Source organism: Ambystoma mexicanum, chromosome 7q, assembly GCF_040938575.1.
Source record: "Ambystoma mexicanum isolate Mex_15411 chromosome 7q, UKY_AmexF1_1, whole genome shotgun sequence".
Taxonomy (NCBI): domain Eukaryota; kingdom Metazoa; phylum Chordata; class Amphibia; order Caudata; family Ambystomatidae; genus Ambystoma; species Ambystoma mexicanum.
Window position 1 is genome coordinate 580,578,254 of NC_090941.1, and position 13,236 is coordinate 580,591,489.

The following is a 13,236-nucleotide window of genomic DNA, read 5'->3' on the forward strand; positions in this document are numbered from 1 at the left end:
TTTGAAACTATCATAAAGATTCCAACCCATCCAGTAAGAGGAAAGGCATGATATCATCAATCACGTGCTTATAGTCCTTAGTTTGTACACCCCCTCCTTTCAGATTACCCAAAATGCACACCTCTTAATGGACAATAGCCTCTTCCAATGGCCCACTCCTTGCAGCATTTGCTGCCATCTAGCACTAATCGATCCTGTTTTAATGCTCTACAGAAGCAAATCAATGTTTTGAGAAGACATTTAACAGACACACCATAGCCCACCGGACTGCCTCTTCCTCTGCAGCCTCTCCTATCCCGACTACATATTGTTATTGTTATTTTGCATTTATATAGCGCCTTATATACCATTGGTATGGTCTGAAGGCGCTGGTAGGTTGAACGCCCTTGGGAACCGAAGTTCATATCTGTAGAGAGAGTAGAGATAGTCATATGTCCTTTGGTCTCTAACTGAGCTCTCCTACCAAAGTTGCACCCACCCCTGTGGCCGCTAACCCATTATGTGCTTTGGGTGGCTCAATCGAATATTCTTACTGTGATGATGTGCTGTTGCCGCTCCTCTCTCTTGCTGCACACATCTTCCCTGCCTGCTGTAAACTGTGCCTTATTCCTAAAACACCCTCGACCGACCTCTAGAGCCTGCCGACTATCAGCCTGACTCTCTCCTCCACCACTACTTCTGTAAAAGCAAAGATGCCATCTCTCCATCCCAGATCTTGTTGCAGATCAAGTCCTGAGACATGTGCAGATGATTGATTAGATATATGGTCATTGCTAACTAATTGTAACTCTGTGAGTGGGCGATCTTCAGTGAGGAGTGAGTTCCCATTGTACTTGCAGTGGTTGAGTATATTAACGTTCCATGGGGTGCTCTAGTGTGGCATAACCTCTGGTGGGACAGGGAGTCTTCATATTTAGTGAAATGTTGCAGGCCAATGATTACGCTGTGTTATTGGGGGTTATTTCGCACAGTGCGCCCATTTGCATTGCCTCCAGCTGCTCTGGCGTATCTTAAAGAGAAAGGGCGTGTTTGCATGGTACGGGCGGGCTTTTCTGTTGATGCGTACGGATCAGAAGTACCCTGAGCTCCAAGTGCGGGTGAGTTTCTAGGTGTCTTGGGTCAAGAGCAACAAGGTGTTTGAGTCCAGAAATGAGACCTTGTGTGTCTCTGGTGGTAGGATGCATTGGCTGGAAGTTTGGTATGTAAATTGCCTGTATAGATGTCTACCATTCTGTTTGCCGTCTGATGTGAGGGGTGGGGTATTAAGTAGCCGTGTACAAGTGGTTTGTGTGTAGTATGGTTGAGCATGGAAACTTCAGTAGTTAGTGTGTAGGGTGTGCACAAGGCTGGAGTGGGGCAGCAAGACGAAATTAATCTAGCTACGCAAGGAATTTATCTAGTAACAAAATCTAGCAGCAAATTGAAGTAATCTAGAAGTAATACAAATACTGTAGACAGAGATTGAAATAATCTAGTTACACAAAGAATGAATGGTTACACAATGAATGAATGGTACACAGCAGATCCATGTTGACATCACAGCAGGTTGTTGGAACAGGCCTCCCTGACCAATCCTCCATTGAACCTGCATTCATATTGCTAGTTGCAACGGTGCACTTCGTTCCACCAATAATGTCTTAGGAGGATAGATCAGGGGCAACTCGCTCGCCATGGAAGCAAGACGACGTGGAGCAACACAGGTTCGATCCCTGGGTCCGCACTTAGAAACCTCTTGGTATTACTCGCGTTATAAATAACCAATTACAATATGACCTTCTGAGCGCGCACCCGCCACTGGGGAAATTGACAAAGCTTCCCAAACATCACTCTGCAACTACATCACAATGAAAGCACTGCCATACTGTCAGTCTCTTGCAAGGAATATGTCTTTATGCAATATTACCTAGGTCCTGTCATGTTGACCTGCCCAAGTCTTGCAAATGACACCTGTAGTGCAAAGCACCTCACACACTTCAATATCCACCTGCCAGGTTGTTTATTGTGCTCACTGCCATTTGTTCTGCAGTGTTAGTGTGTGGCCAATGCAAAACAATCCAGAGCTGTATAGCACTGCACATCCAGACAGTGCTAGGGGGGCATAAACACTCGACAAATTGCACGTAAAACCAATTGCACGTAACATAACTCTACATAAAATAACCTGGGTCCACGCTCGTCTCAGTCTAACCAACGAAATTGCAACTTGCACCCATTCAAATGTATTTTATATGAGAAACAGTTTTAATAAAAGTAGCGAAAATGTATAATTCAGTAAGCAATGTCAAGTAACGGGCCCATGGCAATGCAAGTTAAGGCTTGCCTTACGCTGCTCACACAATTCCGCATTGTCCCGGCAATCCTGGCCTCCAACTTAAAGTGGACATCCTGCCTTTTAATTATAGTTTGTGTGTGTGCCTGGCGAAGTTCACACCGGCCTGGCTTGTGTTCAGACATTCCTAACAATAGCCTGCAAACTCCTGGCTCCCTTTCATCCTAGTGAATGGGCCCTTCATAAGGTGCCCTTTGATCCGGCCGTTTATTGAGAGCGCATCCCCTCTAGGCCAGCCAATCTGGAGTCTTCTGCTTTACAAGGCAGACATCTTCCGAAAGGCTTATGCTGCAGAATAGAATTGAAGTGTACTTTATATGTATGTTTTTTAAACTACATATATTTGGGCATTGCCATCTTTATTCTCTGTCCATCATCTGGTGAAGGAAAACAGACAAAACGATTGATTATTATGTTACAAAGGGCAGATTTGGAAGTAAAATAAAATTAAAGTTTGAAAGCAAGAACGCGACAAAGGAAAAATCATGCCTGTGGACCCTCAAAATGGATGATGCAGGCAACTTAAAAATCTGTGTATGCCTCTTTCTGGAAGAGAGTTCCATCTTGATCTGTGTGTGCACCTCTTCAGAAGAGAGTTCCTTCTTGATGTGTGTGCTCACCTCTCAGGGGAGAGTTCTATTTTGATCTGTGTGCACCCCTATCTGGTAGAGAGTTCCATCTTGACCTCTGTGGGCACCACTCCGGAAGAGAGTTCAGTGTTGATCTCTGTGTTCACATCGCGGGAGGAGATTTCCATTTTGATCTCTGTGTGTACCTCTCTAGAAGAGAGTTCCATCTTGATCTCTGTGCTCGCCTCTCAGGAGAGTTCCATCTTGATCTCTGTGCACACCTCTCCGCAGGAGAGTTCCATCTTGATCTGTGTGTGGAACATCTCAAGAAGAGAGTTCCAGCTTGATCTCTGTGTGTACCTCTCCAGAAGGGAGTTCCATGTTGATCTCTGTGCTCACCTCTCCAGAGGAGATTTCCATCTTGTTCTGTGTGCTCCCCTCTCAGCAAGAGAGTTCCATCTTGATCTGTGTGCTCCCATTTCCAGAAGAACGCTCCATCTTGTTAGTTAGTGAAATGACACTACAACCAAGTTCTCCTTTTTGGTCCTCTGCCTTCTTTTTCTTACTCTACGAGGCTTCACCTATTTAAAACCAATGCAGCAGGCTTTTGTCTCAATTACAGTTTTCATAAATTCCATTTATGGCCTGCACATTTTGGACTGTTGAGACTTTTTTTTCGGAATCAATTATTTTTCTGAATACTTTTTAATCAAAAGGAAAGCCAAACTAAACCTAGGACTGTTTCTGCGTACATAACTGCCTCCCAAGCAAGTTCTCCGACAGGAAACATGACAGGACGAGCTAAATGGCTACAGGTCATGCACAGTGATGGGGTAATAAGGGTTTTGTTTTCTGAAAAATAGTTCCATTTTCTTTAATGTATGTATGTAGGTATATTTGCGACCCTATTGCAAAGTCACATAAGCACTGGAACATAAGCATGAAAGCGTATTTGTGGTTTAGCAGTGGTGGCCTGGTGTAACAGTAGTAATAGTAGGATGTTCTGGATGACTTGAGAGGTAAAATCTTTCAATTCAAAAGAAATTAGCTGATTTCCTTTGCCCGGCAAGATGGATCTGGTATTCTTTCTGCTTCATTGTCTGCTAAATATGTGTGTTCCTCTGAGGGGTTGAAGAGTAAAGCACCAGCTAAATAGATTTTAACGTTTCGGCTCATAGGTTTTGTGTTATCGACCAGAAGCGGTGCAATGATATATTGTTAGGACTAGTGGTTGATGGCAGTTGTGCATGAGTGCACATCCGTCTTAGTGATGTCCCTTTCGTCCTTTTATACTTATGCGGCACTGTGATTTTCTGAAAGGTAACCAAGCAGTTAGTGTATGCTTTAATTATTGGTGGCTACTGCTGCACATTTATAGGAAAGAGTCCCAGGGGTCCAAAACCTGAGAGAACAGTGTTTAGTTTGCTCTGCTATTTTTTTTTTTTAAATGCTTGACTGTTTTGTGTTAAGTAGCTTGCTAATTGTAATCACTTGTAAAGGTGTGGACTTTATTGATGTCTTAAGCATGGGTTGAAGTTTGTGACATTTAAAGTTGCACTTGATCTATGACCGTCAATACCCTAATACTTGATTGTTTTTAATTCGGAAAGTTAATTTGGGGCTTCGGAGTATGTCTGAAGTGTGCAACATAGGAATTACATCAATTAACATTTGTAATGCGTTTAATACCAGAGACCAGTCTCTAAGCACAGGAATGGCATTTGAACCTGTGTTGCTCTGTGTTGTCTTGCTTCCAAAACTAAACCATTGACCTTGATCTATCCTTCTGGCTCAGAAAAATGAGTGTTGTATAAACATTACCTAGGTTTAGGAAGAATGCAGCCAGCTGTTCTTTTGTATTCTTTTATTGGTACTTCTATAGTGCTGAAGGCAGAGCCACGAAGCAAGAATGCATCATGGATGCAAACAACAATACACCATTACGATATTAAAAGGCTAAATTAATTGGTACCAATTGTGATAAGCAATTGGTTAGCGAAATACCCAATAGTCGCTTGATCTCAAGACCATTTTCAGCTTTGTTGGAGACGGATAGACTGTGTTATTAATGTGTCGTGGTTTCTCTAATTTAGTTCAAAATTATGGAAATGTGATTTGATGGGATTAGGCATAAATTGTCATCAGTGTTGAAATGTTTTACCTTGCGGTACCATGTTCGCTAGGCGAATACTTATCTAGTTAGTTATTAGCCATAATCACAAGCATTTGTTAACAAGTCTAAGTTGTGATTTATCTCCTTACTGCCACAGGATGTCTTTTGTTGCCAGTAGATGCTTCTGATTTGGTCCTTTTTAGCTCCAGCTGAGATTGTGGTTCCCTATCATTTTACGAACAGTGGGTTGCCGGGATAAAAAAATAAGAAAGGATTTTCAAGTAAATCGTTTATGGTTTTAGGGGGCCAGTAATTACTATTATTACCCTAGGTGGTTGTTTTTCTTAGGAGATATGCTTTCAGAAGCCAATTGTAAGAATCCACATTTCCAACCGTACTATAAGCCTCTTCTTGCGATCTAGGAATTGGTGGTCAGACGGGCATTCAAGGTCGCACATTATTCACGTCATCTCTTGCGCGGTAATGTTTGAATGCTTCTTGAACATTCAATCTACAGGGATGCTTGACTTGGGTGAAGACTTGTGTGCGGTCCTAAATAAACCACTGTCTACAGAAGTAATTTCACAGTTCACCCATCATGCAATGGCGACTCATCTGTAGTCCTTTTAGTTTCCTTCAATATTATTAGAACTATTTGAATTGGAGGCAGGCTACCAAAACGATGTATGCTTCATATAACAAGTCCTATGAGAAGATGCAAAGCGAGTCATGAATTTAAACAGAAATAGAATGGAGATGCAGGTTGCGATCAGTGGCGTAACACAAAATTCGGGGACCCCTGCAAGCCATGCTGTTAGTCCCCGCCCCAAGCCCTCCAGCAAAGCACGTGCCACACCGCACTCCAGGCCTGGATCACCATGAGCAGGCAATCTCTATCACGATCCTGCTTCTCAAGGTACACCCAACACACTGCTCTATGTAAAAGATGTATGTTTTTTAATCAAACCTTAAATCTTTTTCATAACATAGAAATAAGGGGGGCAGTACCTTGTCACCCAAAGGCACCAGGCACCTCTGTGTGTGGCCAGTAATAGCGCAGTAATTATACCATAAGAACATATGTTCATGCTGGCTCTGCCAATATATGCACATTTTCTGATGTAGAAATATACGCCTTTTGGCTTTGCCCTTATAGCCAGTAAAAATCACATTCCACAAGAAAAGATGTTATTGCTGGCTGCACAATTCATTCCCCACCATGTAAGAACACTCTTTGTGTGGACTTTGCCCTTAACTCCAGTAAAACATGCAATGCCACCGTAAGGAAACATCTCATGGCTGCCTGTACAAAAGCCCCCCCACACATAATGACTCTCAAATTGACTTTGCCCTTAACACCAGTAAATAAAAGCCATGCCTCACTAAGAAAACATCCTCTCCTTTCTTGCTGCACAAATACACCTTCCCTTAACACCAGAAAAAATGCAATGCCACAGTAAGCAAACATTTCCTGGCTGGCTCCACAAATACCCGCCAATCTCCCAATATAATAACACACATCATGACAGGCAGGCCATATGATAAAATGTCAGGCCACAGTAACCAAATGTCCAGGATGTCTGCCCTATTAAAACCCCAAACGCCCTCCACGTAATAACACTCAAGTGGGCTTTCTCCAAAAATGCCAGTAAAACATGACCTGTCACTGTAAGAAAACATCAGTGCTCCAAATCCACCTGGGCCCCAGCCCTGCATGCACCCATTCATACCAATTCACCTATGAATCACTGACCCATACAGCTTCACCCAGTCACTCACACATGCACCCAGAACATTCACACTGCATTCTCTGCATGCACACCCAGAACATTCAGACACTGCATTCTCATTCATACGACATGCACACTCACACACTATTCACGCTGAACTCTCATTCATACCTGCACTTAGACATACTGATACACCCCTGCATGCATGCACACATACATACACACACATCGGAAACGCATGCACTCACACAGTATACATACACAAAGATATATGTTTGTCAATGAATATATATTAAGTCAAGTGTACAACCCCAATCTAAACCTCCATAATCATACAAACCCATACCACATTTCCAGGAAAAAAGCAGGTGTATTTTTTCAAAACTTAAATTTATTTAAATAAAGAAATTAAAGGTGGAACTAAGGCTGGGGTGGTCTTCAGCTGAATGGTTTGGAAGTCACCATAATGCTACACAACCACAGACAGCTGGTCTACAAAAATGAAAATGACCTGACCACCTCTATCTCACTATTTCTCGCAAACAATCACTCATGTTCACGATCAATTCTATCCATACATATATTAAGTTTTGAATAGCACTAAACATTCTAGTTACATTTCGAACACTTGTTGATCACAATATAGAAATCCTTGAGTACAAACTACTGTTTCAGGTTTCCTACTTCTCGCATAAATATCGTGCTATAGGCTACTAACGTGCATATAATTTACACAATATTTACAATTACTTGGATCTACAGAGTTTGTCTTAGGGAAGTAATGTTTTTAATTTAGAATGTCCAGCTCATTTTGACACACCCATCCAAACAGAGAAAATGGTTTTCAGATTATATTGAATGCATATAAATACCCGTCCCCTTTCAAATTTCACAATGAGGGCTAGTATGGGAGTTATATTCTCACTATTTTTTATAGTAATATAAATCACTCATTTAAACTTGATCTCATTTTCAAATTCAGTTTCATTAACTGCTGCCTTAACAGAACATATATCCTCAAAGTGATCCTCATTAGGCTCGGATATGGACGTCCTCATATTGTTCTCAACCCATTCATTTTTGTTCTAGTAACATAAGCCTTCCTGGGCAGAATAGGGTTGCATCCACCAGGAGCCCTTTGATATAACTCATATCAGCCTAATGTAACTATTTCTGTTAAAATAATTTAGGTATAATTTAATGAGATTATGATTTTAAAGAGGATCACGCCAAAATAAACAGAAGTGTTATCTATAACATTACACACACAACTCAGAAAGGTATTTTAGTTGAATTGAATTATCTCACTTAATTTTACATGCAGATAGTTTGCCCTATTTATTTCACATTTAATTGGATGTATTTGTATAACCTCTTCCCAAACCACCACCATTTCGAGACGTAGCAAGAAAATAGTTATGTAAAGCATTTATCAATTTTTTTGAGGAAATATCATACTCGCTTTTGGCTAGTCTTTAGATGTATAGAGCCAGGAGAAAGCCTCATGTGTTCCCATGGGAGTCTCAATCATCATCAGAGTTACTTCCCCTGCAACATGAACCTTCCCATCTGCAGCCCTTAAGTTGGTATCCCTCTTTCACCCATCCAAAAGGAACAGGTAGTGTTCTTTCCTGCAGATCTTTCCAGTGTTAGAATCCCCCTTACACGGTTTTAAAATATTCATAATTCCAACCTTATGTCATAATTATGTGACAGTATGTTATTGGCCAAGTTTTTTCATTGGCCTATCTCATAGCTAGATGCTCCTATTGAATATATACCCCAGCCTTTGTTGGATGATTACAATGTCTATACTTGTGATGTGGAAGTGGGAGGCAGGCCAAAATGGGGACACCATGTGGGAGACACCAGTCAGTGCCACAGTTTTGGACCAGGGAGTCAACAGACCTGGGGAGGGGAGTGCGTTGGGTACGCAGACAGACTGGGTCCCCCCTCTGGCAATAACAGGCAGCCTACACTGAAAAGTGGGAACACAACGAAGGCACCAAAGTCTCTGGAGGAACCAGGAACAGATTTATTACAGGAAGATGAGTAAACTCATTGCCAGCAGGATAATTTAGACACACTGGACACAGTTAATTGCCTGCATTGGTCTGTGGGCACAAGGCGGGGGATTGATGGCAGGCATACTAGCTAGGTAAACCCACTGGCATGTAAACCATGGGCCCGGGGAGTACTCTTGGATACAGGGAGGGGGAGCCCGGGACATAAAGGGAAGGGAAGCGTTGGAGAGGAAATGGGGGGAGGGGTTGGTAGAGACAGAGGGCTGAGAGAGGGGGGACAGAACGAGAAAGGAGGCAAGAGAGGGGTGTCCAGTGAGAGAGGGAGCGTCCAATGAGAAAGGGGGTGCCCAGTGAGACAGCACACACATGAACACGTGAGGGAGAAAGAGAGGGGAAATTAAGGGTAGTCTGGGAACAAGTGAACATTAGATAAGAGGCCTCTCTGCCTTCAACCCTCATGGTCAGCACACCAGCAGCCAAAAATGGAGCTCCCCCAGTCCTCTTGCACAGGCTTATATAAGGCTGTTGGGGCCACTCCAGGGTGGGCCCCCCCACAGGAACACACCATGTGCAATTGGTTTGTTTGGCTGTTGCCAGGAATACTTTTTTGTGTGGTTTCCAGGGGCGATGGGATGCTGGGCTGGGCACACATGTTCAGGTAATTACAGGGTGGAGGACAAGTGTACTTCTAGAGCCCGCCCCCACCCATTCCCACAATAGGGGAAACTAGATTCTGTGTGATTCCCCAGATCAGGGGAGTTGAGAAATATTGATTTATTTATTTTCATTTGTAAAGCACCTGAACCAGCTGGGGCCCCAAGGGAGATTAATTGCAGGACTGGAGAATGGGGGAGGTTACCCAAAAGGGTGCAAGAGGCCAGGGGCTGCCTTGGTGACTTGGCAGAGGGCAGGATAATTATAGGGTTTGGGACAAGTGGCTTTCTGGAGCCCCCCACCCATGATGCGCACAACAAGTGGAACTCATTTTGCAGGCATCAGAGAGGTTTCATGCCAGGATAAAGGGAAGATGGAAATTATCAGGTGGCAGCAAGAGGGAAGAAGAGTTGAAAGTTGTTCCAGGCTGCAGGTGAGCAACAGGTAGAACTGGTTCTTGGAGGGATCATGAATTCAGTCCAAAACACTCTCCCCACCTCCCCCCACAGTGCAGGGGACACAGAGGAAAATACATTTGGGAAAAATAAAAGTCACCCAATACTGGAAAATGAAGTTGTGCAATACATTGAATACAGCGGGGAAATTAAAATGCATGTGCTACATTGAAAATGAAAATGGAAAGGGACATAGAAATTGCCATTTCCACAGTGATATCAAAAATGGTGGAGGCCAAAACCACTGTGTATTTGACAGCAATTTCATTTTTCCTCCATAAGTTTCGATAGTAATATGTCATTTTACTGAAAGATGATTGGACACTGTATTTGCAGACACAGATATGGCTATGTGACACAACTGTTTGGCATATTGCTTTACAAAATTCAGATTTTGTTCTAATTTGATTAAGAAGAGGTTCAGATCTTTAAAAAATGTTTTGAGTAACATTCCCATTCTGCACGTAATGTACATTATAAATATGTGCTGCTTTAAAATCAAGGGGTATATACATGAATAAACATGCTCTGAAATCCCCATGAGAGGTTCATGCTCAATATAAAATAAAAGCTCTTTGTGAGGCCTTGACTAATGATTAATGTGAATCCATTGACATGATTCTTTTATTCTCATTGCATTAGTCTTACGTACATGTTGTATTTGATACTACCAGGCACCTCTTGCCCACCACAGGCTATGCTGCTCAAGTGTCTCTGCAAAAACCGTGGTATTACTGATCAGGCCCTGGCCTGGTTGACCTCCTCTTTCACCGGCCAACCCTCTCAGGTCCAACTGGAGTCTTTACTCTCTTCTATCTCTCTCTACATATGGTGTTCCTCAGGGGTCTAACCTCTCTCCCTGGTTCTTCAACCACTACCTGGCATCTCTTACCCACTGCATCACTACTTTCTGCTCCAATTTTCAATGTTATACGGATGACACTCAGCTCTCTTTCAGGCTTCCCTCATCCACCTCTGTGTCTTCTCTCATACTGGACTTCCTGGCCGCAATTCAGGAATGATGTGACACTAATGATCTCTGCCGTAATGCCATTAAGACTAAGATCCTCCTCAATGGGATACCCCCTCCCTCCTTTCCTCTCTCTCTGGCCGCCCACACTGGGCCCTCTTCTGCTTCTTCATGTGAGGCTAAAAACCTTGGTGTCCCCTTCGACTCCACCCTCTCCTTCTCTCCTCACATCTCTGACGCCCCTAAGAAGTAAAACTATCAGCTGCACCTCCTCAGAGGTATTCTTCCTTTTCTCACTTTGCCCCAGAAGCTCACTGTCTCCAGAGCTCTGGTCCTCCCTAGGCTGGACTATTGCAACAGCCTTTTTCTAAATCTTCCTGCCTCTACTCTTCAACCCTTACAACTTATCCAGAACAGTACTGCAAGACTTGTCCTTGGTCTCAAGCCGAGGGATTGTATCTCTCCACCTCTGAAATCTCTTCACTGGCTCCCCATGGCTGCAAGGATCCACTTCAAGACCCTATGCATTTTCCAGAAGGCTTTCTGGGGCCTCCCTCTGGAACGGCCTCCCTGCCTCTCTCAAACTTGAGCGGGACCGCCTCCGGTTCTGGAAGCAACTTAAAGACTTCCTTTTCGCTTCCGCCTTCTCTCTTCCTCTTCCCTGCTGATGCACCTGACTTCTCCGCGCACTGGTCACCTGGTCACCCTCTGAACTCGGGCTCAGGTTCTGCATGTCCAGTTGCCCTCCCACTGCCTCCGTGCTCCCCAGCACTTAAGGATCTGCATCTGCAACCCTCCAGTCTCTTCTCTCTGCACTTATGAGACACCCGTTGGCTGCATTTGTGAGTTAACTCCACTACCCCCTCATCCCCTTGGCACTTCTCCCCTTTCCTCTTCCCCACACTTGCGTGATCTGATGACACAAGGCCTAGTAAGATAATTATTTTGTCCTACCATTGTTTCTCCCTCCTTGTCTTGTCGCACCTAGAAACACTTGTGTACAGTCGTGTTATAAATGACACATCATATCTTATCATATGGTGACCAGGGTCAATAGTTTGCCAACTAATGCTATACTTTGCCTTTGAAGCTGCACATAAAATAGCATATGTTCCAACTATCTGGCAACTTCAGATCTCAATGTTATGTGAAGCCCATGGATTATATATTCTTGAAATGTTTAGGTATTGTTCCAATATCCTACCCTGGAACACTTCCAAATGTGGGAGGGGGATTATTTCACCAGATTTAAATGAAATACATTACAGGATACAATCCACATATCAATTAGTTGTGCTCCTTTTGAAAGCAAATGACGAGTTTACAAACTCACAGGTGAAAACATTGGCTGGTGCATTGCTTGACATACATGTTTACACTGTGTAGGCTGGGATTATTTCCTTGCTGATTCAAATGTGCACACTTGGGCCTGGATATTTTTGGATTTGCAGTTCCATTTTGGCTGGTGCTGCACTCCATAAATGCAGTTTCCACTTAGTTATTCCAACTTTGAGTGAACTGTACTCGAAGGCCCAATATGACAAGTGTGATTTCTCAGGTGCACAGGTGAGTACCATCATCCCGCAGTGCACCCTTGGCGTGCTGGCGAGTAAGAGGGTGAACTCAAATGTTGCATTTGTATGGGGCTTCTCTCACATCAATCTTAAAACATCTCCATTGATCTTTTATTCTCCCTACACTTTAGCCACCTGCCTCACGCCTACAAGGAACAGCACAGTTCAGTTTTTGAACTCAGGTTTTTTTTAGGGAACTAGTCCTTATTTATATCACCAACACATACAAATTGCAAAAAAAGGCTTTCTTACCTGTTTCCTGCCCAGCTCCTGACCACACTTGATGCTCTGTCCTCTCCACTCCAGGCCTCTGGCTGCCTTGCTCTACACACACAGGAACCAGTAACAAGGTAGATGTTCCTGGGTCCTGACACATGCAAGCCAGTCAGAGGCGGAGCGCCCCATCTCTCCTCACCAGCCACATCACCAAATTATTTCTTTTGAAAGTAAGAGTGAGGGCTGAGGTGGCAACTCTGCCCTCCCCCAATCTGGACATGGGGCGGCGGGGCTCCCAACACCATGAGGGCTTTGGGGACCCCTGCTCTGCCAGTGGATGTGAAAGAGACAGTTTAATTCCTAGATTGATTAAGAAGCGCCTTAACTCGTAAATACACAGAACACTATGCCAGAGGCATGTAATTTGCAAGAGAACATCACTGCTAGATGAGGTGGTCAGGAAATGAACATGGTTCTGGCCTAGAAGTCTCTGAGCTAATGGCAATTATTATATTTTGTATTTTTATTCAGTGCTGGACCTACTCAGAGGGTCTTGGAGCACCTTGCATGGTACATACGTGCAAAAGGTGGGAGGTGAAACA

The 13,236-nt window shown here is 43.5% G+C and overlaps 1 protein-coding gene across 2 annotated transcripts in view; it reads left to right on the forward strand.

The window, feature by feature from the left end:
- Positions 1 to 13,236, forward strand: part of LHFPL6 (LHFPL tetraspan subfamily member 6) — a 431,165-nt gene that overhangs the window by 251,191 nt on the left and 166,738 nt on the right. The gene's annotated exons all lie outside the window — the stretch shown is intronic.